This window comes from Ixodes scapularis, unplaced genomic scaffold (genome assembly GCF_016920785.2).
Source record: "Ixodes scapularis isolate PalLabHiFi unplaced genomic scaffold, ASM1692078v2 ptg001522l_1__unscaffolded, whole genome shotgun sequence".
In the NCBI taxonomy this organism is placed as follows: Eukaryota; Metazoa; Arthropoda; class Arachnida; order Ixodida; family Ixodidae; genus Ixodes; species Ixodes scapularis.
In genome coordinates, this window is record NW_024610159.1 from 283,192 (window position 1) to 304,052 (window position 20,861).

Genomic DNA, 20,861 nt, shown 5'->3' on the forward strand with positions numbered 1-20,861 from the left:
ATCTGGAAACATTTTTTTTCACTCGTAATAAAAACGCGTTTTGAAAAAAAAAAAAAGAAAGGTTCAGTTTCGTGCGATTCATTTGTGTGCACACCAGATATAAACAATCAGAACAAATGAAAATGTTGAGTGGACCTGCAGATTCGATCTCTCGTGCAATCAACCGTGACACGGTCCCATTAGAAAAAAAAAAGAAAAAAAAGTATACTTTGATGCTTCTTCAGAGAATCTTCGCAGCAACCGCAAGATTCATAGGTCAACATCCTGAAGGAAGTATTTACAAAAACACTCCTGCAAAAATATACATTTTCAGAGTTTTTCTATCTGGAGGGCCTTACTAGCTACGAACAAGTTTCCCATCAAATGGTATGGGCGTGGCTAGCGTAAGTACTTTTAAAGTAAAAAAAAAAGTTTCGCAAAGCAAAAAATAAACCACAAATCCTAGCTTGCCTTCTTCTATTGGCATGTCAACATTTGGTTAGCCCCAGTGTTGACGACGTATTCAAGATAACGCAAAATCAGCCGTGACGTCTTGGGTAGGAACATTGCAAATATCTGCAAGCCCATGCTGGAAGGTAGCGAATTGCTCTTCTGACCTTACAGTGACGGAGCTCAACGCCAGCTGCTCTCCACCAGCTGCTTCTTTTTTGTCAAAGCTAGCTAACAAAGGCATTGCAAATGGTGAACTTCAGTGAGACCTTTATAGATAGTGGATGGTGCCTGGCGATTCTTCGCCGTATATAAATGCTGATCATTTTTCAGTGGTCGACTACTTGGCTGCCGTTTTATAGACCTCTGCCTCTTTTCTTCTCAATTTTTCAGTATCTAACATGCTCCACGTCCCCCTTTTTAGCCGTAAACTTGTGTGTTTATTTTTGTGTTGCTTGTTTAACGCGTTCAACGCGGAAGAAAGCAGTGATGATAAACTCGCTAAAGAAGTGGAGGCTGTCAAGAAGCTAAGGGCACCATTTTTGGTTGGTAAGGTGGCAATTGTCACTGGTGGAGCAAGTGGAATAGGACGGAGTGTCTGCCAGGTACTGGACCGAGAAGGTGCTAAAGTTGTCATAGCCGACATCAATGACGCAAAAGCAAATGAAACCCTCAGTCTTCTAAAAGGTGAGTTGAAGTCCGCTATTTTATTGCAAAATGTGTTTTCCCGCGCCGGCCAATGTTACTTTTTATGTTGTTTTTTTTGTTTTTTTTTTGAAGAATTAGTTTTAATGTACAGATATCTTATTAGAAACGGAAGCTGTACGTCTCAAAGACAAATTTTAGATTTGTAAAAAACATAGCGTGATTAAATTGACCATAATCACATTTGCACATGGCGGTTTGCAATAATTACAAAAAAAGAATCATGACCGTCTGTAATTACATATTGGATCATGTATTATAAAGACAGTAATTTACTCACGCGCTCGTGGAGAACCGTCACTTGTCCACGTTTGCGTCGTCCATACACAGTATTAAATATAATAGGGGTTCAGGTTAATCGGACCTACGACAGAGGACAATGAATGAGGTAGTGCAAAGATAATGATTTATTTTGTATCAAATATTTTTGACTTTTGAAATGTGGCAGGCTCACAAGGCATATCCGAATGCAATGACATCAAAAATTGATGAAAACGATATTTCTCTAAACGATGACATGACATGCGTAACAAAAACTCCAAAGTTTATTTGCTTAGATGAAAAAATCTGGCGATATGTAGCGTATATTTGTCCAGTTTTTAGAGCCCCCGCGTAATTCAACGATGCTTCTTTTTAATTCAACGATTTTTCTCTAAGCGGTTTCAGTTTTTCGCGCTACTTAATTTTATTTTTTAAAATTAAAGATAAAGCCTCACTGGCTAACTTTTTATTAATTAACTAATGTAGCAACGTCAATATTTCAGCATCGTCAGATGAACCAAGAAAAAAAAAAAAAGATTCACAGAAGTTTAAAAAGCTAGCTTTTGCTATCGGTTGTGTTATGCGTGTATTTTTGTATTTGTAAGACCATTCGAACATTGAGATATTCAAAGTGCATTTGAATATGACGTAATCCGGGGCTGATAACATGATACAAAGAGTACGGCTACAATCACTTTCAGAATAACGTAGGATTTCAATGAATAATTTAGTTTATCCGCTTTTTTAATGTCATGTGATTATAAAATCATAAATGTCTAGCGGAGAATAAAACCGCCTTGCCCGGCGCGCGCCCTAGTTTTAAGGAACGCCACTCCATGGCGCTGCGGGTCACCGCGCCGGTAAAAGGAACACGTTTCCGCGCGCTCGCCGATTCTGCTTCTCTGGGCGCCAACAAACATGGCGCCGCCTCAAGCATCTACATCGTCGGCGGCCGCAACACTCCGTGGCATTCAGTCGGATTTCCTTTTTTGTTGAGACGTAATCAGCAAACTAATTAAAGAACACTGAAGTAGAAAACGAAAGTATAAGCCTAATATTGTTTTTGTGAATTTTTCCACAAACCTTTAGGCAATATTTACGTTGTTAGACGCCATTTAGTTTGAGGTTATGGCACGCTCTTAGCCCAGCCCACAGATCAAATTCCCCGCTCATTACTACTAGATTGGCTCGGATGGCCCGCTGAGCACGCTAAAAAGTACAGTGTCTCCCTTTCGCGACATTCGGTGATTTAGTCTGGATATGACGCCTGGAGCGCGTCTTTGACTAGTGTGTTTAGGGTCCTATGCTGCTAGTACATCAAAATGGATCCAGAAGTGGCAACGAATGTTGTCACAGAAGCCGAAGTGCTATGATGTTACATGTCGCGATCCTGACGGTTGCTCGTAGATATGCTAACGAGAAAGTGAGAGTAGCACAACCACCGAACGCGAATGTCGCTGTCGTCACGGAGTACCAATTTCTGGCTACTGAAGTTTCCGTGGACTGCCATGCCGGAGTGCGGCGCACATGTAGGAGAACAGGCGCCTGCCACATACATTAAAGCTGCTAGGACGCCGCCAAAATTGCGACTGGCGACAGCATGCCACTTCAGTGGCGTCATCAGGCGGAAATCGAGGGACTACTTCCTTGGACGCGATAACCACACCCGTCGGAGACGCGTTCCAGGCACCATAGTCTGGTGTCTGACACAGCGCTTGCTAGTCCTACGAGCAGGCGAGCGGCAGCCACTGGCATCGTCCACTATTTCGCCACCGCCTATCGTCGTCTGCCGAGCCCATTAGACGCGGATACGAAAGCTACGCGTCTGCGTTCGTTTACGCTTCCGTCCGTCAGCTATTCATCCGTCTTCTAAAACGTTCTGCAAAGCTCAGAACACGTGATTATGAAAGTGGCGTTCTGGCATTCAATCATGCACGAGACGCGGTCCAATACAAGCATCTTCCGGCGTCTATCGATTTGCGGTAGTAACTTAAAAGCGACCTAGGACTAAAAAAAATCAACAAAATAAATATTTTGTCCTTCTAGTTTTACTGTTCTTGTTGTTTTGTTTTTTTTCGCAAGGCATTCGCCAGCAAGGTGGGCGAGAGCCGTGACGCAGGGTTAAAACGCGACTTAAAAATATTCGTTTAGGTAGGCTAGGTGCACAGTAAAACTTGATAGCTACTTGCTTTTCGAAGCGAAAGGATTAGAACATAGGCAAACTAACGCCCCGTTTTCTTCGGACAAATGGCTAGCAAATTCTTACCTGTGCAGGTAGGTATCTTCTCGGTATTAAATCATGGGTGCACTCACAACAGTTTCACAATTCACATAGCAGCGGGGCCGTTTTTGCGGGAACCAACATCATTATTCAGCACCAACACGCCCAAGGGAGCAAATCGAACCAGATCAACCAACGTAGTTGATGTGGTACTCTAGATTTATCCCGCCACTCCCGCTACGAACCCAATCACCTATCCGCACACCTCTTCCAGAGACGTGGGACGCTATGCTTAAACAACTCATACTACAAACCCAAGCACCCCCACAGCCCTTACAAAGGCGCTTGCCTCCGACAGTTTTTGTTACAAACTAGGTCGGTTGAAAAGATTTTCATCTAAGAACATTGTTGAACGGAGAGTGACTCGCCCTCATAAACATAAATGTGCTTAACGAGCTACGCTCATTGAGTACACCGTAAACGCAGTCTTGTTTGTTATCTTTTTAAGTCGAAGCGGCAAGGCGATCTCGGCATATTTTTGAAAACACTAACTCTACTATGAATATTTGCTTTTGAAACATAGATATATTGTTTAAATGAATACTGTCACGACACGGAGAAACCATTTTACAACGAACATTTCACACGTCAATCTTCTCTCCAAGCAATGAGAGCCGAGAAAAGATACTTAGCTTTCAAAGCTCCGGGCGGGGCCTAGAGCAGGGCCAGACTACAACGCGTCGAACAGCGTAAATAATGCTAAACACTATTTAGTAACAAACCAAATAAAAACTACTCAGCCTTTTAAATGTGTTTTACTGCAATGACCTTTCAAGTGTTTTATTGATGCTGGCACAAAGCAATATATGCGATTCTAAGGGCCGGTTGCACCAACGTCGCTTATCTTAACCCAAAGCGGCGCTTTCTTGAGCCGGCTTAGCGCCCTAAACCGAGCTTAGGTAAGCACGGGTTTAAATTCCGGTTGCACCAAGGTTAAGCCCGCTTTACAGACGCGCCCCTAGCTAAACGCTGGATTTGCGTAGGGAATCTAGGGACAAACAGAGCAAACTAGGGAACGCTCAGAGCGACGAATACGATTGGCGGAGAGGAATCACGTGATGTAAACAAAAAAAAAAAAAAAAAAGAAAAACTGCCGTAGTAGTCGTCGTCGGCGTCTGCTTTTGACTATTTCTTCGGTGAGGAACAAATTAAAGGTCTCCAAATTCAATCATTTTTTCGTTTAACTTGCAATAACAGAAGTCAAAGCTTCAAATAAACACGAATGCTCTTTACATCTGTGATTGTGTGTTTAATATCGGTTGATAACAGGATATTTTGACAGTGGTAGTAGTTTTCGTGCTCACATTTTGAGGCGAAGGAGCCATCGGGGGCCCCAAAACTCACCGAACGCGAGAAGGACACTCTACTCACTACATCGCTGAAGACAAAACATCATGGATATAAGTAGGCAGGTAAGATGACTACTAAAACCAAGTCAAGCCTGAGACCGATGAAGTTCAAAACAGTGACGAACTCGCCACGGCAGCTGCGAAAATGCCCGGAAATCGTCGAATAGAAGTCGTCGAGAGGTCAGGTCACGAGGCCTTGCATCGACGGTACTCGTTGCTATCAGCAAGGTGACAGAACTGCACTGTACCGTCGTTGAACATCCGCTGCAGCCTCAAACGGATTTCAGTTTCACACTGTCGAGTTCAGAAAAAAAAAACTCCCACTAGTACATCACATCGCGCCGATAAGAACGGTCGTCTCTTCGCATCACCTGCCCCAGCCTGCCCCGATACAGCAATGACCGAATCTAACATAGTAGTCGTTACGATTTGTCGTCGCCACGAATGAAAGATATAAAGCAAAATATTCCTAAAAAATCGCGATCACCAAAAAAGTTACGGTGGACACAACAAGGCGCAACTTTCAACTGAATTTTATTGAAAACGTGTTCCGGTATATAGTCTCAACCATCGTCCCAATGACAACAAACGACAAAAGTAAAGGGAAAACACCATCACAAAGCACAACTCGGAAACAACAGTATCTCGTTCTCGGGAAACGAATGAAAGATATAAAGCAAAGTATATAAAAAAAAAAAAAAAAAAAAATGCGATCACCAAAAAAGTTACAGTTATGGAACGATACAGTTTTCTGAAGCCAAGATTCTACTCGCGAGATAAGGAAAATTCACCGAAGATTGTCTCAAACTCAGAAAACGAAAGAAATTGAATTTTCGCTGTTTTATTACTTAAAAGCGCCGCAATCTAATGCGAACAGCAGAGGTGTCGACAATCAGCTGATCGCCGAGATCATGTACTGCCACTATTCAACGCGCTGATCAGATTGAAGGATACGCGCTGCAAGTGTAAATAAACAAGGTGGTAAATAACAATACGTTACAGCTATGCGAAAATGAGTAAGTACGTACGAATAAGCTCGTTGACAGAAGAACCAACGGGAAAACAGACGTGAGCCCCACAGCTCCGTACGTTTCTCGGTTAGGGCTAACACGCCCTGAAAGTGGAGAGCCAACTTGAAAACAGGGGTCGATAAACACTTCACGCGACAATATTTTGCATCCTTGTCACAATCGAAAGTCATTTTGTCGAGACTTTCACGCTGATGTAGCCTAAAACACTTTGCACAACCAATTTCGTCCACCGCGTCGACCGTGACAAACCAGCCGCCATGTTTTTAATCCAGGATTAAGAAACAACCAGAAGCAAAGCGCCCAATGTTGGGCGCTTAAGTTAAGCGTAGTTTAGTGCTAGGTTTAGCGATAAGCGAGTTTGGTGCAACCGAACGAAACCGAAACTAAGCTTAAGTTCCCGGCTAAGCTCCGCTTTGCGCTAAGCGACGTTGGTGCAACCGGCCCTTAGTTGACAAATTATTGACTCTTGCACTGACACCTTTTTTTTACAGGACAGAACCACACGGCAATTCACACCGATGTGTCAGTCAGGGCAAATGTAGCACACCTTTTTAAAAAAGTTGAGGAAATATACGGAACCGTCCACATTGTTATCAACAGTGCTGGAATCGTCCATACACCATCCCTCGTAACAAATGTATCTGAAGCCGATTTCGACAAAGTTTTGAGCGTCAATCTATATGTGAGTAGAGCGAGCGACTGCCTTCTCCACAGGTTTTTTTATTCGTATTAATTACATTTTTTTATGATTTTCCACCAAGTGTCTTACGAATCGGGCTTGTACTTGCGTATCGGACTTATCGGGCTTACTAACCATATCATATGATTTACCGAAAAGCTTTTAAAAGATATACGCCTCGCAAGTGGGCTCATTTTCGTCTTCTGCGCATGAGAAAGGTAGTAGCGGTGACGTCAGAACGCCGAGCCCTGATTGGCTGATCGCGACCCCCTATCTGAGCGTCGTCTGCTCCTTTGCAACGTCGTCTGCTCGCAACATCGTCTGCGCCTGTCTTACCTTTCCTGCGGCTTTCGGAGCGAACTCGACTTCGCCTTTGAGAGAGGGCAGACGAAATAACTCGAGCGGTACGCAGTTTTCGTCTAACAACTAGCAGACGCGCATCAAGGAGGGAAGTCAAAGGACTCACTGGCGACGTGTCCCGAGGCGCCGAGGTTTGTTTGCTAAGAACGGAGAGGTGAGAGTGGTTAGTGTCCGAAGGTTCCCTCCCAAATACTTTTTCCCTCCTTTCGTGTGCGGCGAGACCCCTCATTCGCAGTTAACGTCGTCTGCTTTACGTAAGCGATGGCTGCTTTACCTTTCCTGCGTCTGTCGGAGATTCACCGCTTTTTCACCGGCGAGAGTCACCGTTGCCTCGGGAAACAAGGAGATAACAAGAGGAAGAAATTGACCTCTTAATCTAAAATAGAGGTCAGCGATCAAAGTATAATACGGGAAGGGTTCAAAAGGGTCGCTCGGGCATATTCCATTTAGCACGCCAGCCGGTCGTGGGCAGACGGTCGCCGAGTCGCGGAGTGCCTGCTAGGCCTAACTGCCGAAGCTCGCTTGGTAGCGTTCGGTGGAATCGTGGCCGTTGGAGCTTTTCCCGGCTGTTTGCGGATACAGCGTTCTTGTTCGTCGTGGTCTGTTTCAAGTACGTTTTACTTTTTTCTTGCTGCTTGAAGTTGGGACGCGTGAGAAGCGTACGTAAAAAAATAAACGTCCGTGGGTCGTCGCGACCCCGACGCTGTCGGCCATGCTAAGAAGTGCGAGCTTCGGAACTGTCGTAGGATTTTGTCGTAACCTGCGCAAATCTTACGAAAATTTTGTTTCGTTAATACGAATTTGTTTCTTAGGTTTTGTCTTACGCACATTTTTGGCGTAAGATCGTTTCGTGAATCTGTCCTCCCGAAAGTCGTAGGAAAGGTAAGACAGACGCAGACGACGTTGCGAGCAGACGACGTTGCAAAGGAGCAGACGACGCTCAGATAAGGGTCGCGATCAGCCAATCAGGGCTCGGTGTTCTGACGTCACCGCTACCCCCTGCGCAAGAAGCAGACGAACTTGCCCTCCGCATAAAATGAACATCCAACACGTGCTCTGATTGATAAATCTGCGCTATGTTGCTATGTTACAGAATGTAGATATATTATTCCCATTAAGTTTTAAAATTATCGTAGTTTTGTACAAAAGTGAGCGCCATAGTTTTCGTCGTTAAATCATTGGTAATTCAGGGCGTAACCAAATTTAGTTGCATTTGATTAGGCTCCTTTATAGCACGAAGTGTTTACCCCACGCGAATTTATAGATCTGGTACCTACGATGAAAAACGTGAATACTGCACAGCAGTATATACTAGATTAGTTTCTTTGATTTAGTGGTTGCTTACTCTAAGACACGGTGGAAGAAACACATTTAGGTGATGACTCTGGCCGCTCTTCCAGCGGGGAACGAGCGACCAGATCATGTTCGGAGCTAGCCTCAAACCAGCAGTAGTTAGTTCCACGCCGCCTCAGAGGGCGCTCTGGTATGAAGTCGCACCTGGGCGGCCACGGTGTCGGCGGCGTAGCGTGCTCGCATTCTTCGCGGTGTGGTGGTGTAATGGTGGTGTGCGGCCATTGGCTGTACTCGTTTTTCGCTTTATTGATGTGTCGATCACAAGTGCCACCATCGTGCACGAAGGTGAGCTTTAATTCGAAGAAGGAAGAGAACACAAATTTAAAGACTCTTGCGACTTGGTGGCGGTGTTGCGGCGGGGAGGTACAAGAAGAAGCGGTAAGCGAGGGAATGCGGCACCACCGCTGGGAGAAACAACAGGAGCCGTCGGTTTGTGAGGGACCCCATATTTGGGCGCCATTTATCCCCGTGTGAGTGAAGCGCTCGTTGCGCCGAACATAATGTTGCCGCCTCGTAGGGTCGAAGCGCTAGTTGCTTGAGGCGGTCGAGAAATTTACGTTTCAAATCCGGATCCAATGCAAAAGACGCACACTATCACTGCTACCACCACAAGCACAGAAATCCAAGAACACAGCGTGCCTAAAGATAAGCAAAAGTCGCACGAGGCTTGCGTACGCTTTTCAGCCGACCGGCAAAGTCATTCCAAGCGGCTTATTTCTCCTCCGCGCGGAGCGCACAGGCGCAAGAGAGAAAAGTGAAAAAAAGAACCGTCACACCTCGCTTAAAAAAAAAAAAAAAACTTTCTCGCGCCGTAATTATGGCTATAAAAATGTTATTTTTCGTTGTAAATTTCTTTAATGACATCATGTTTTCCAATGAGGATGCATAAATTGTTTTTTTCGTGTGCATATTTTTTAAGCAGCAACAATACGGATAGAGTTACTAGTATTTATATCATAAAGGTTGAAACCAGGATAGCAATGGAGCTGTTGATTTCTCTCCAACGAAGTGGGACGGGGATTTTTTTTTTTTAACTATAAAGGAAAGGGGGAAAACTATATGTAAATTAAAAAAAAATAAGTGAGCTAAATAGGATCAGCTTCAACAAGCTGTGCCCATGACAAAAAAGGAAGGGATACTCAAATTAGCACCATGAAATCCTGGGATCAAGACCTGCCAGACGAAGAATTGGTAATCGTCCATGTCAAATGCAAAAAAAATAAAGGGCTATAAAAAAAAAAAAACGAAAACGATAGTTGTAGTACTGTCGTGAAATGCGAATGAAACGGTGCCGTTGCGTATATCAGGATCGAAGCTTCCCGGATAACAATCATCATTGTTGTCCGGGAAGTGTGTACGTAAGCACGGTGGAGGCTTCTAAAATCATCCAACATTACGCGTAGCAACTTAATGCTTCCAAAGTAGAATTTCGTATAACGCGAGAAATGTTTGGAAAAAAGCTGTTTGAAACAGATGGCAGAAAGGTTCTCCCTTCGTCGTGCCATTCTTGGTGGGACGCTAAGACTGCCCCCTTCGCTCTCCTCGCGTGGCAGGTCAACGAAAAGTACCAACTTCCATCTCCGCGCGCCAAGAGGGGGGAGAAGGGTTTTTCCATCGCGGCGACGACAGCCCACGACCTCAAAATCTCTGCAAAGTATCACCCGTAATGCTTCCGCTTTAAACAAATTTCAAAATGAAATGTTACTAGCGATACAGCAGGCCTGAATAAACACCCATCCACTTTTTAGAAGCAGCGGCGGCGTCGAGGGAATCCCCACCTTTGGGTTGTATCAGTGCTTTCGCTTGGAGAACACACAAAAACTTCTCGCCGCGAATAAGTCGAGTGACATCAATGTTTCAACTAGATTTAATTAGAAACTTTTATTGATATTTGGGTCAGGTGCAGTTAGGGTGGATGCCTCTAAATTCTCCACTACAGTTAGCGCGAAAACTGAAAGTGTTTATGTCACGTGAATTGATATCCTTATAGCGGGAAAACTGAAATGTTGTATAGGTAAGTGATATCAGGTCACTTGAAGTCACTTTTCAGCTAAATTTATCAGTTAACGCAAGTTGGCGTACAGGTTTCATGACGTCGGGACCCATGAAATTAAATTTTTCTTTAGACTTAGCAGGAAAAGTGAATTGGTGGATAGGACACGTGACGTCAGGTCAGGTGACATAAAATTTCTCGTAAATCGAAAGAGAGAGTGGATCCATACATACGTCCTATGACGTAAGGTCGCGTTACGTAAATGTTCCCGCTAAACTTAGCTGTGAAACGTAAGGGGGGTATAAGAGATGTGTCCTACCCGTTATCTATACATCAGTTACGTTTCCTGGCCAGATATCGGCAAGAAAATACCGGTAGGTGCCCCGTGACTTTGGGTAACGTGACATGAATTTTTGTTTCGATATTGGAAGGAAAAAACGTACTTGGTGTATAGATCACGTGACGTCAGGTTAAGTGGTATAAATTGACATCATGTTAACTAAACACCAATTCGAATTCGCCGCTAAATTTAGCGGGAATGCACAGACGGAAAGACAAAATCTTGGGATTCAGGATTTCTTAAATAACATTTCATGCTTTAATATAATTTCTCCTCTTTTAGACGCAACATTTGATGCGTTGTGAAATTAAGCTTATGAAACTAAGGTTGCGTTTCGGAAATCTTGTTCTGAAGACAAAGTTGTGTTGGGAAATGGCAGACGCCGGGGAAAAAAATATAGAGGTATTTTTTTAAATCTGGTAGTAACGTTGGCTAGATGGGAATGTGTGGCGATTCCTCGGTTCTCCCAGCTGTCGAGAGCGGTCCGACACTTGATGTCACGTGTGTCATTATCACAATATGTAAGCTGGCAGCAGCGTTACAATGACAAAGACCAGGTAATTATTTGAAAATTAGCTTTCAAATAAAACAACGCAAGCAAGAAATTTGTTTAAACAATTTCACGGGTGATGATGATGATGATGATTAATGGTTTAATGGCGCAAAAGCGACGAAGGCCATGCTGCGCCAGACTACAAGACTAATGCGACTCACAGTAATGGTAATTGAGAGCATACATGAAGCTGATGTTTTATATATTTATGGTGAACAGAAAATGCAGTACTTAAATTTTGTGTAGAAGGCCACTTGCTTGCAAAAAGTTGAGGACCCGATTGAATGGAACGATGGGATGCTCGCCTAACAAAAGTGTTGGATGGAAAGGAATCTGATATGTAAAAAGCTCTGGAAAACAGGCAAGCCGGTTCTGCTCAAAGCCTGGACAAGAACACAAAATATGCAAAATTGTCAAAGGTTCACCGCAATGCTCGCAGCTTGGAGCGTCTTCTCCACAAAGAAGATGTCCGTGAGTCAGGAAGGTGTGGCCGATTCTAAGACGGCACAAGAGAACCTCATGAAAACGGTTTTTACGAGATGAATTCTCCCACAACCCCAAAACTGGCTTAATAGCATGCAGCTTATTTGCACTCTCTAGGTTCCACTCAGATTGCCAAGCATCGAGGAGAGCTTTCCTAAGGAGGGGTTTGATATCTTGAAAGGGTATCCCCCGTCGGATTTCTAGGAGATTGCTTGCGGAGGTAGCCAGCTGGTCTGCTTTCTCATTGCCTTTGATCCCAACATGGCTTGGGATCCAGCAGAATTTGATAACAAACCCACGCTCTAAGCAGCAATTGATTTTATAGCGTATTAGCTTAGCGAGCATGTTTTTTGTATCTCTTACAGAGCAAAGAGCAACGATGACACTTTGGGAGTCTACAAAAAGAATTGCCTTCATTGTTTTGCTGGTGGTGATATACTCAATTGCAAGGAGAACACCATATAGCTCCGCAGTAAAAATACTAGCCATGCAGCTAAGCCGCTGGGCCTGTATGAAAACCTCAGAATAAACAGCCGATCCCACTGCAGAAAAAGTCTTGGAGCCATCTGTATAAAATTGAGTATAGTCGTCATATTTATTCTGTAAGCCAAGAAATTCTTGTTGAATAAGCAGAGGGGAGACATTATGCTTGCTATACCGTGTGAATGACCAGTCGCATGATACTGGAAGCATTTTCCAAGGGGGAATACTCTCGGCTTCTTGGAGAAGGTTAATGCCATGAAGGTCGAGACCGAGAGATGACTGATCACTGTGAACACGAAAGCTCAATGGCCGCACAATGCTTGGTTTATTTTCAAAAAGGCGAGCAAATTGAGATTGCTGGAGAGCAAAAAAGGTTGGATGGTGAGGATTAGACAAAATCCTGGAAGTATAGCTCAAGCCCAGGTACTGCCGTCGTTTGGAAAGGGGCATCTGGTGAGAGTCCGCGTACAAGCTTAAAACAGGCGATGTCCGAAATGCACCCGTAGCAAGGCGCAAGCCAAGGTGGTGTATTGGGTCCAACATCTTCAGGGAGGATGGTCGCGCTGAGTTGTACACAACGGCACCATAATCAAGACGGGATCGTACCAAAGCGTTATACAAGCGTAGCAGGCATAGTCTGTCAGAACCCCAAGTTTTATGTGACAAAATTTTCAAGATGTTTAGGGATTTCAGGCACTTTTGTTTCAATTCCTTTAAGTGAGAGATAAAATTCAATTTCTTATCAAATATGACTCCCAGAAACTTATGCTCGGCTTTAACTGGTATAGGTGCTCTGTTCAATTCCAACACTGGCTCAAGAGACAGCCCTCGTCGAAGAGAAAATGGAACGCACACCGTTTTTCCGGATGAAAACCTGAAGCCATTTTCGTCGGCCCACTTACTGATCTTATTAATTGCTAGCTGCAGCTGGCGTTCACAGCTGGACAGATTACAAGAGGAAAATGATATCTGTAGGTCGTCGACATACAATGAGTGTTCAATGGAAGGTGGCAGTATTTGAGCTAGGGTGTTAATCTTTAAAACAAATAATGTGACACTCAGGATGCCCCCCTGAGGAACCCCATTTTCTTGAACAAATGTGTCTGATAATGTGGTACCTAGTCGAACCTGAAAGGTCCGCCCAGTCAGAAAAGCTTTTATACAACGCAACATGCGGCCCCGTACTCCGCAGGCATAAAGGTCTCGCATGATTCCATATCTCCAGGTCGTGTCGTACGCCTTCTCCAGGTCAAAAAATACAGACACACAGTGCTGCCTCTTTACAAAAGCCTCCCGGATTCTCGTCTCGAGGCGCACGAGGTGATCTAGAGTAGACCGGCCTTGGCGGAAACCACACTGATTGTTATCAAATAGGTTTTGTTCTTCAAGAAAAAACACCAGCCGTTTGTTGATAAGTCTTTCGTACGTCTTACCAAGGCAGCTCGTAAGGGCAATCGGGCGGTAGCTCGAGCAAAGAGAGGGGTCTTTGCCAGCTTTCAAGAGGGGTATAACATGTGCTCTTTTCCAGGATTCAGGGAAGTAAGCTTTTTCCCAGAGAAGGTTGAAAAAACTAAGCAGATGTTGTAGGGGCAGCCTACGAAGCATCTCATAGTGGATGAAATCAGGGCCTGGGGCAGACTGTTTCCTGATGTCAAGAGCCAACTCCAGTTCACGGAGCGTAAAGGGCTGGTTGTATGGTGTAGAGGTTGCCCCCGACATAACTATTCGCTCGCATTCTGCTTTCATTTTAAACTGTTTAAATGTGGCACTGTAGTTTTCAGAACTCGAAACGCTCTGGAAGTGAACGCCAAGAGTATTGCCTAAGTCTTTCAGTGATGTGGGGACATTCTTGAACAATGGAGGGATAATAAAACAGCGGTAATCCCCTTTGATTTTGCGATAACGGTCCCACACCTCCTTTGCGGGGACAAAGCTGTTCAGTGAGGAGACATATTTCGTCCACGATTTCTTTTTTGCTTGCCTTCTAGTCCAGCGGGCTTGAGCTTTTCGCCTTTTAAATTCAATCTTGTTATTTACGGTGGGGTACCGTCGAAATATGCCCCAAGCTTTGTCTTGTTTCTTCATTGTCGTGGAACATTCTTCAGTCCACCAGGGCCTGCACTTTTTTGGTAATTTCCCAGAGGTGCGAGGAATAGATTGTTCTGCAGCCTCAATTATCTTCTTAGTAACATAGGCTGTAGCATCATCTGGAGACAAGACTGATAATAAAGAAATATCAAATGTTGCAGATGAGCAAAAGAGTTCCCAATCCGCTTTGTCAAGGCGCCATCTCGGCGTACATTCTAAAAGCGTACTAACAGCAGCTAGGCTCTCTACGACAATCGGGAAGTGGTCGCTCCCGAATGGGTTTTCTAAAACCTTCCAAGAAAAACAAGGAAGCAGAGAGGGCGATGATAAAGATAAATCGATGCAGGTGAAGGAGTTATGAGCATCACTAAAAAAGGTTGGAGATTTCGTGTTTAAAAGACAAAGATTCGATGACAATAAAAGTCGTTCTATGAGTTCTCCACGTGAGTCAACTCGTGCACTGCCCCACATGGTGTGATGAGCATTAAAATCGCCTAATATTAAAAAGGGTTGTGGTAGTTGGGCAATGAGCTTTTGAAGTTCACGCATGTGCACTGTGATCTGTGGCGGAAGGTACAATGAAACAACGGTGATTAACCGGTCGATCAGAACCCTCACAGCCACTGCCTCGAGCGGAGTGTCCAGGGGCACCTCGGCACATGCCACCCCTCTCTGCACAACAACTGCCACACCACCGGCTGAATGAGATGATGGGCGGTCTTTACGAAAAGTGTGATAGGACCGTAAAACATTTGTATGACTGGAATTCAAATGAGTCTCCTGCAAAGCCAGAGCTATCGGTCGTAGCTCACTAAGAAAAAAACTAATGTCATCAATGTTGCGTAGGAGACCTCGACAGTTCCATTGCATAAAAGAAAGATGACCCATAAAAATTATTTAAAATCGATAAAAAGTTGTGGGCAAAAGTGCGTAAAAATATCGGTGTGGCTGCCTTTTAGTGAAATCTCCTAAAAACGTATAAAAAAGTAAAAAAGATACCTATATATAGTTCAGCTAATTTTCTTTCGGAGCTAAAATCCGAGGAATATTTCTTTTCTTTCTAGCATTGTCTTTCTGTCGTTCTGCGGGCTCACCCGCGGAAGACGACAAGGACTCCGCTCCCGAAGGAAGCAAGTCGTCATCTGAAGCTAGACCGGCCTCTTCCATTTTCTCTTCCGTTGATACCTCTGGGCCCCTCAACGAGACTGCCTCGTCAGAGTGACCCGGCTTTCTCGCATTGTCGGTCAGGCGAGTGGGCTGTGCCCGGCCTCTGCCTGACGAGCCGGCAGGCACCTGGGATGCCTGCGCTGATTTTTTTTGGGGTGCAGAGGAAACATTGCCTGCCTTCGAGCATGAAGGCACAGGGGTGGCAGTTTCCATGCTACCCTCGGTGAATGGGACATTGACCTCCATGGCCTCCTCCACCCCCTGTGCAGAGGAAGGAGGGGATCCCTTTCGGACTTGGGAACGGGTGGGGTCAAGCACCACCCGAACCTTCGGGGCCAGGCGTTGCGGAAACGCCTTGGACTTCGTGAGCTTCTGTGGGGCCTCAGGCGTCTGAGATCCCACAGAAGTCTCTGTAGGGGTGAGGGGACTGGGTGGGCACTCAGTGTCTCGAAGACTATACTGGGTACCCACTGATGCCTTTGACAGCGACCTAGTCCCCCTGACGGCCGCCTCGGCGTATGTTCCTCCTTGAAGGAACGAAAAGCGTTTTCGTGCCTCATGGTAGCTCAAGTTTTCCTTTGTTTTTAAGGTTAAAATTTCTTTCTCCTCTTTAAACTTTGGACATGATCGCGAGTAAGCAGGATGGGAACCAGTGCAGTTGATGCACTTAGGGGTTGAGCTGCCACACGTATCTGTTGGGTGGTCTGTGCATGCACACTTTGCGCAGGTTGTCTTTCCGCGGCAGGTGGCAGAGCCATGACCAAACCGTTGACACTTGAAGCAGCGTCTCGGGTTTGGGACGTATGGGCGCACCTTACAGTGGAGGTAGCCCGCCTTGATACTTTGAGGCAGCACAGTGGAAGAGAATGTAAGTACAATATGTTTTGTTGGTCGCTCGTTTCCGTCTTTACGAAGCAGGATTCGTCGTACTGCCGTTACTCCTTGACTGGAAAGGCCTTCCAAAATCTCCTCGTTACTTGACTCTAGCAAATCATCCTCGGAAATTACTCCTTGGCAATTATTTAGAGTTCGATGTGGAGTGACGGAGACTCTATACTCAGAAATCTTGTTTAGGTCCAAGAGGGCAGCACTCTGTGTGCCATTTTCCACTTCAACAAGCAAGTCACCAGATACTAGCTTCTTTGCTTTGAAGTTTTTGCCTACAAGGGTTTCTAGGGTTTTTGCGATCAGAAAAGGTGACAACTTCGCAAGAGGTTTTTCGTCTTGTTCAGAGTGCATAACAAGGAATCGGCTAAAAGTGTTCTGTACCGGTGAAGACTTATCATTCAGTTTTACTTCGGTCCGACCCCTTTTCAGGGGCCGATCAGAGGGTTTAGAACGGAGGGGTGCCATAAGAGGGGCAAAGAATGTTCAGAATCCGCGGTGCACCGCCCACCACCGAGCCCAACAAGGGGTTAGGTAACGCACCATAACAAGAAGGGCTTGGCTGGAGACGTTACGCTAACAGTGCTGCCGGGAAACTATACCCAAGTGTGGGTCAAGACAGAGGTCTATTGCCACCCAAGGTTAGCCCTTGCCGCCAAAGAGGGGTGAAAAGGAGGAAGAGAAATGAGAGAGAAATAAAGGGAGCAGGAAAGGTAAAGGTAAAAGATTGGAGGGGATAGTAGAAGAAAAGGCGACTAGACTGAATCATCCTGGCCGGGCCTTACCAGGACTCCCGTCTACAGGAAGCAGGGGCCAAAGTGGTGTGTTGCCTCGCCCGGGGGGCCCCGAAGGGTCCAAACCTACCCCGGGCTCAGCTCAACCACCAGGATGCCCTTTTCCCTGGACACGGGCTCGCCACGCACAGCCAGACGTGGGTGGGTCTTACCCACTTGTTACTCAGGGTCCGTTATGTAGCCAACGTGGCTGGGGTCCGTGGTGACGCTACTCACCAAGCACCTAGCACCTAAGGTGCAGGCGCCCCCTGCGGGGCTCAGGGTCCGTGGAGACGCCACTCTCCAAACACCTGCTTTCACAGGTGCCCCCTGCGGGGAATTTCACGGGTGGTATTATATTTTGCATAGACATCATTTCTAAATATTGAAAAAATAAAAAAAGAGGCTTCGATATTTAATTTTTTGTTTTCATTCTTTTCTCGTTCAGTCCTGGAGTGGGAGATGGCTCTGGTACCATCATATAGATTATGTTGCGCACTTTGGACCTGAATCGTGGGACTCCTTTCGCCCGCCTATTACACCAAACTAGTATTTTAAGGTTTGAAAATGGGCAAGTTTCGATATTCTTTGGTGGTTAATATTATGATAATCGGAGGTTTCCCTTTTCCTCAAAACTTCAATGGGTGCATTAGCAAAGCATTTAAGGTGGTAGTTTATTGAAAATCATTAGTACAGGGATTTTTTTATATTTTGTTAAAATAGTACTGTGTTGTTTTTAAGTGCTCGTTCACATTTTACAAACAGCGACTGGTCAAGGAGGAATTCTTTCTTGAGAGTTATTTTATAACTTTTAATCAATTTCACTTGGAGCGTATGTAAACTACAATTGTATTTTATTTTTCCTGATGCTCGTGAATATTAAAAAGATGCACGAAGAGAATGAAATAAACATAGCAATTAGATTACGTGTTTTTACAAGATAATTTTTAAAGTACGCTAGGTCTGGTTCTACGAAGTAACCGAATTTGTTTTTGTGAGCTAGATAATCGCAGGTTTCCCTTTTCCTCAAACCTTCAATGGGTGCATTAGCGAAGCATTTACAGTGGTAGTTTATTGAAAATCATTAGTACAGGGATTTTTTATATTTTGTTAAAATAGTACTGTGTTGTTTTTAAGTGCTCGTTCACGTTTTACAAACAGCGACTGGTCAAGGAGGAATTCTTTCTTGAGAGTTATTTTATAACTTTTAATCAATTTCACTTGGAGCGTATGTAAACTACATTTGTATTTTATTTTTCCTGATGCTCGTGCAGTGAACCTTTTGGTTGAGAGCACGAACGAGTTATTTACCGACGGCATACATTTTTTTTTTTTTTTTTTTTTTTTTATTTTGACTATGAGCGTAGCAGCAGTTCGATAGCGAACTCCGGGCTTTCAAAGTGCCAATAACGAGCACTCGCCCTCGTGAGGATGAACCCTCGTTCAGGTCACCATGCTCGTGCTGGTAGCTTAGAATTCACTCGTGCTCAATGTGAAACGAGCTATATATTATTTTGCATGTTGACAGTCGTAAAGCAAGTAACGTATTATTCTTTAATTACAGGGCACTTACCTGGTTACTCAAGCAGCTGTGAAATCGATGCTCAAGAATGAAAACGCCACAGGCCGGACCATTTTAAACATTGCCAGCGTATCTGGCAAGGGCGGTCGCAGGTTCTTGAGTGCCTACTCGGCTTCGAAGGGCGCCGTCATCTCATTTACGAAATCTGTGGCGCTGGAAGTTGCACTCAAGGGAATTCGTGTAAACACTATCCTCCCTGGTTTTACGGACACACCCATGACACAGAACACCCCCGAGGAAGTTAGACAAGGCATAATTGCGGAGATTCCAATGAAGCGGATCGCGAAACCACTAGAAATGTCTGAAATTATTGTTTTTATGTGCGGCCCGAGGAGCACGTACATGGTAGGATCGGCCGTCCTGGTGTCCGGAGGGACGTTCCTTTAACACGAGACCATCAATAATTAAAGAAAAGAAAATGCCGCCCAGGGATGTTGTTGTTAATGCGCTGAAATTGAATACCGTGCTTTTGGAATCATTGTACTTTCTGAAAGATATCGAGGGTTGAATTCAATAAATGTCCGGATTTTAAGTAGAGAAAAGAAAAGACGATCATTAAATAAATATTTTCGTGAGCATTTTTATTGTTTCCTTTCTCACGGCGAATATTAATAAGATGCACGAAGAGAATGGAATAAACATAGCAATTAGATTACGTGTTTTTACAAGATAATTTTTAAAGTACGCTAGGTCTGGTTCTACGAAGTAACCGAATTTGTTTTAGTGAGCTAGATTTGTTTGCATGAACGTTTCTCGACAGGGTATGACTATTATTATATATTTACAAGGTAAAAACATTACGATAGCAACAAACAAAAAGTATTTTCGCGAACGTGTTTGTAGATGGTGCATGCATTACACTCAAATGCCTCAGGTGCAGGTTTGAGAAAATAAATTAATAGAAGAAAAATACTCTCCATTTCTAATCTAAAGGGAGTAAAAAAAGAATAAGCGTTTCTTTGACCCTGACGTACAAACTGCGCAGAATGGAGCAAAAAAATGCAAAAGGGTTCTTTGAGACGAATACACGAAACGGGATTAGCTAATCCGACCTAGTGTGGTTCCATGTGTGACTCTCAGCGTATATCAGGTGTTTGACTATCTGCGTCAATCATAGCATATAAGTTTGAAAAATAGGCCACGTAAACACAGCTTTGTAAAAAAAAAAAACGTTTTAGTACATTCAGTTTATTGGTTTATTTATACCCTATGCACGCAGAAGCACCCGGTATTCGTTGTTGCTATGAATATAATGTGTTTATTACTTACGCAGTTTTATTATTACACTGGACATTGATTAACTTTTCCGCCGTACTTTGCTGCAGAAGTCACGCACCTACCTTACTGGCCGGACAGAAGAGACGCACGCCAACTGATATATGCGCACTTCGCACATCTGGCACATAATATGCTGGATGGATTTTATAAAGAACCGTCAAGCTGATGCATGCTGGGACGCACTTGAGCCAAAAATGAAGGAACGTCGTCGCCATTTTAGTTTGTCGCGACGGCGCGGCGCCGGAATCTTCAATATATCAATAGGAGCGTGCTTGCAAACGGCGGCGCTTCACCGGCAGCCCGAGCAGACCAATAAGAGCGTACGCGTCTGGATGTGAGATGCGTCATGAGCCAAAAATAGTGACGCGTCGCCGGCATCCAATAAGAACGCCCGCAGCACGATCAAAGGATGGCGGTACATAGATAAGTCAGGATATCCAGCGCACTACCGACAAACTGAAAGCAAAATATAGATACCATTTCGCACAATGAATAAATTCTCGAATACACTAGAGGTGGTTAGAGCATAATTTTTACTATAATAGAACGATAAGTCCAAATACATTTTGTCTGCTTCTTTCCACCGAGAGAGTCTGTGGGTGTCCTGCTAGGTATCCGAGAAAGAGCTCGCATTCTATAACCATCGAACTACAAGTGGCATTTACTCGCTCACCGATCATAAAAGATCAATTTACTACATTTCTTTTCACCGTGTGTCACAATTCTGAGAGTTGCTGGCAAAGTTTCTTAAAGGGAATAAATCACCATCTGGAATAGCTTTAAAACAA

General features: G+C 44.4%; 1 pseudogene; it reads left to right on the forward strand.

Annotated features, from left to right (window-relative positions):
* The first annotated feature begins 830 nt into the window (after positions 1-830).
* Positions 831-19,182, forward strand: LOC120844028 (annotated as a pseudogene).
* Positions 19,183-20,861: the final 1,679 nt, after the last annotated feature.